This window comes from Etheostoma spectabile, unplaced genomic scaffold (genome assembly GCF_008692095.1).
Source record: "Etheostoma spectabile isolate EspeVRDwgs_2016 unplaced genomic scaffold, UIUC_Espe_1.0 scaffold00002874, whole genome shotgun sequence".
NCBI lineage: Eukaryota > Metazoa > Chordata > Actinopteri > Perciformes > Percidae > Etheostoma > Etheostoma spectabile.
Window position 1 is genome coordinate 1 of NW_022602961.1, and position 4,675 is coordinate 4,675.

Sequence of the window (4,675 nt, forward strand, 5' to 3'; positions counted from 1 at the left end):
CAGCTGATTGGCCAGTAGTTTTTAGATGGGTATAGAATGCTGTGATGTCATACACGTAGACAATTCAGTCTATAAGACTTTATCATTTTATTTTATTATTTTGAGGGATGAAAACAAAAAATATTGTAATACATTATGAGAATATACACATCACACTATAAATGTGTAAATTAAGTTAACGTTTTAGAGCAGACATATTTTCACCTTTAGGTCGGTAACTAGGAGTTTATTAAACCAAAACTAGAGCTGGTGATGGGTGGAAAAGTGAAAAGACGACCCAAACGGCTTTTCATAGTTTTATTTAGTTTCTTTCGACTTTGAATGAAGTGCGTGTTTAACGATGCTAAAATTACTGTTTTGTACATGGAGTCTGATGGATTTAGCAATTTTAATACGGATTTTTTAATGTTTAAAAAAGAATCTTACTCTTCAACAGAAAGGTCGACCTCCTTAAAATCCCTTTCCATAAAGTGTCAAAAATTTAGAATAATAATCAGAGCCTCTCGTGGCAAAAAGCACTTTTGTGAAGGTATACTAGGGATGATCCGAGTACCGGCTGAAACGAGAATCCGGTACGGATAAAGCACTTCTGCCAGTACACGTATTATCCGAGTAATATGAGTCAATATCCGTGCTCGGATTGAATAAACTCCTCAACTGGCCGCGCAGCGTTCTGTGATAATCACAGCACCCCCCCCCGCCTACAAACCCGCTCGGTCAATCACACACACACACAGAACATGGAGAAATGCGCTCCCTCGGCGCTCTCTCTCTCTCTCTCTCTCTACTCTCTCTCTCTCTCTCTTCTCCGTAAGTCAATTCGGTCTGCGGATCTGTTCCGTTACGTTTAGGGTTTCTTCAGCTTCAGGTTTGTTTTTACTTCGTTTGTAGTCCTTACATAGTACCAGTAGATTTCTGGTGAACGTGGTGTTGTAGTCCTTACATAGTAACCAGTGATTTCTGGTGAACGGGGTTTTGTTTTTTTTTTGGTTTCCGTCCTTACATAGTAACCAGTAGATTTCTGGTGAACGTGGGTTTCAGACATGCTGCTTGTTTTAAATGCAACTCCAGTTGCGTCTCTGCCATCGGAGATTTTTTTTTAACTGTCAGCACACACACACAAACATTTCACATACCTGGTGTGGAAATAAAAAAAAAGAAAAAAGAAACAAAAACAAAAAAAATCACACTGATCATAAAAAAATAAAAGTTAAAAAAAGAAAGTTATATTGAATATGAAAACTCTTTTCATTACATTTTACTTCATAATTGCAACAGCATGTGTGTATAATTGTTGCAAAACGTTCTGTATATAGTTTGTTTGTACCATGACAACACCATTGATCTGAAGCTCGATGCTGTCATGTAAATAGTTTTCAAATCAGCATAAATATAACAGTTTCTGATCAACTCATATCAATTGCATGCTTAAATAACATACCGGTTAAAGCCCCGCACATTTCAAGAGAACCCGACCCACTTCCGGTTAAATCTGACCACTTCCGGTTTAGGCCGCCCAGTCCGAGTACGGATCCGGATACAGATAATTCATGTGGTAAAAGATACAGATACAGATATGCTGTACCGCTCATCCTATGTATATGCATTTATCAAAACAAAAGTTGATGTTTATAAATTTATCAAAACAAAAGTTGATGTTATAAATTTATCAAAACAAAAGTTGATGTGTATATGCATTAATTAAAAAGAAAGTTAATGTGTTTAGCATTAATCTAAAAGGAAGTTGATGGTATATTTATTGATCAGTTGACCTCGTGGCACAACGGTAGCGTGTCTGACTCCAGATCAGAAAGTTGTGTGTTCAAATTACGGTGGGATCAAAGTTTAGGGGGGGCAGTAGATCATCGGTTGGGAACCAGAGGGTTGCTGGTTAAAATCCCACGTGGACCAAAGTGTGGGTTGGTGCTGGAGAGATGCCACTTCACCTCCTGGGCAAGTGCTCTGAAGCAAGGCACTGAACCCCAACCGCTCAGGGTGTTGGACCACTCCGATATGTCCGTTTAAATAACCCTTTTGTTGTAAGAGAAATAGTTAATTGTTATGAATCTATTTTGTAATTTTACACGTGTAAAAATATCAGAAAACATATCGATATTGCAGTTTTCATAATCAATATTGCAATATCACATTTTGTCAATATCGTGCCGCCCTAGTGGGTGTGTGAGTGTGTGTGTGTGTGTGTGTGTGTGTGTGTGTGAGTGGGGTGGGCTGCTAAATGTCAAGGGCTGGGAGGAGATGGATGCAGAACAACGTGGTAGCAAAGTGTGTGTCTGTGTGTGTGGTGTGTGTGTGTGTATGAGTGAGAGAGAGAGACAAATAAAAAAGCTTCAAGTAGACTCTAATAATATAATCATTTTGTTTCTATAATTTAAATTAAAATATCTGACTTCACTGCCACTATCTGTTTCTGCTTCTCTACCATATTTATAGTGTGTGATTTACATAATACCAATCATAGCCTCCATCACATAAAAAACTACCTCTGTCCCTGTTCTGTTTTAAAGACACAACATTAGGTTTTTCAATCAGATTGATAGTCAAACTGGAAATGTCCCCGTGTTTCTCCATTTTCAGGATTATGTTCCCAGTTTGATCTCAGACGTCTGGTGACTTATATCATATCAGAATATTCTATTACTACCCACTATGAATATTAAAATACGCCTAACCATGTGTCCTGTATCATAGCTACATGTATGACCTTTGCAGCAAAAGAACTTGTGAAAATCAGTTGGTATTCAGTGAGGTTGATTGGTTGTTTAGAGGCTAAAAACAAGTTTTAACTAACTGTCCCTGTTTAAGGCTGTGGGTGCTAACTCTAACAGGAGGATACCAGGGGTAGACACCACCGATTGGTTTCATTTCTCTCTCCACTGACAGACCTCCTAATGTACAAACTACAGAGTACGTGTTGAAATTGACTGGAATTCTCCTTTAGGAAAAGTCCATCTGCTTTAAAAAGATGTCTAATGCACCTCTCCATATTTCCTGACATTTGCCGTTACAATCAGCTGCGTTGGAACCGGAGGGTCGCCAGTTCAAGTCCCCATGCGGACCAAATTACAGAGTGGTTGGATGCCACTTCACATCCTGGGAACTGCCAGGTACCCCCCCAACGCTCAAGGCGCTGGTCAGCTGGTAGCCCACTCACTCTCACATCTCTCCATTTGTGCTTGAATAGATCCTGAGTGTGTGTGTGTGTGTGTATTTCAGGCCTGTGTGGGATTACTGAAAAAGTGTACACAGAGTGTAAATTGTAATTTCCCCACTGGGGATCAATAAATATTATAGATAAATTATATTAATCAAAAAGAAAGATTATGTGTTGTATTACTCAAAAGAACGTAGAGGCATATAACGTATAGGCATATATGCAATGTGTATATGCCTTAAAAAGAACAGATATGCATTAATCAAAACGAAAGTTGATGTGTACATGCATTAATCAGCAGACCTCGTGGCGCAACGGGTAGCGCGTCTGACTCCAGATCAGAAGGTTGCGTGTTCAAATCACGTTGGGGTCAAATGTCCTTACTGCAGTTTGTGTGTGTATTTCAGCCCTGTGAGTGATTAGTAACTGAGTGTAAATTGTAATTTCCCCACTGAGGATCATTAAGTTATTTTAATCCAGTGGTTCTCAACCGGTGGGGCGCGCCCCCCTCTCCCCTGGGGGGGCGCGAGTAGACTACATGATGGGAGGTGAAAAAAACTGCTCAACCACGGGAGCTGCCGTGAGCCCCTCTCCCGTCCAAAAGCACTCACAGTTAGCAGTACCCTCGCGCAGCAGGCACAGCCTGCAGTCAGAGCAGAGAGAAGACACACACCCCTCCGCGTCCAGGCTAGGGTGACCACCCGTCCCGCGTAGCGCGTGCGCGCACAGCGTTTGAAGCCCAATTCATACGTCCCGCAAATTGAGACCGTGTCACGCATAATCAATGCTTGCTCAAAAAAAAGTTGGTCGCTCTATCTTGGAGCCCGAGGCAGCCAAACGAACAACTCGTTCGGGATGAACTGCGCGTAAAGAGAGCCGGCGGCAGCAGCCAGTAGGGGGGGGGGGACAAAAAGCTGAGGTAAAGTCGGACAGTTTCCAGCCAATTTCAGAAGAGGAGGTGACAAAAACACTGTGGTGGCGATTCCAATTTAATAAAATATAATCAGACCCACATATCAGCTGGAACAGTCTCTAGTTTTAATTGTAGCTTCAGAATGTTCTACATGAGATCTGATGCTGATTTTAATTAACAACAGACTGAGATGATCTGTGATCTGAACGGATTTAGTCTCTCTGACTTCTAAACGTCACTATCAGCCAGAATGTACAGAATATGACTGTAAATCAGCCAAATAGTTAAAATCCCTCTGATTCGTTGTCATGACAGCGCACGCACGTGCATACCAGACACTGGGAAGGGACTTTTAGGAACGCGCTTTCCAATTCAAAAAATGGAGAAAGAGCCCGAGTCTGAGCAGTCAGGCCCCCCCACCATCAGTTAAAAAGAGAAGGTGGGTACAAGGAAGACTGGGAAGACTCTTTTGTTTAAACTGTTCCTGTGGTGTTGAGAAACTACAATTCCTGTTAGTCCTATAATTTATATTATGTATTTAAAGTGAATAAATTGTAAGGAAATATAAAATTAAATAGCTAAAGTAAATC

At 40.9% G+C, this 4,675-nt stretch overlaps 1 non-coding gene across 1 annotated transcript; it reads left to right on the forward strand.

Annotated features, from left to right (window-relative positions):
* The first annotated feature begins 3,472 nt into the window (after positions 1-3,472).
* trnaw-cca (transfer RNA tryptophan (anticodon CCA)) lies at positions 3,473-3,545 on the forward strand. Its single transcript has one exon. It is a non-coding gene; the product is annotated as a tRNA-Trp (tRNA).
* The last annotated feature ends 1,130 nt before the right edge of the window (positions 3,546-4,675 follow it).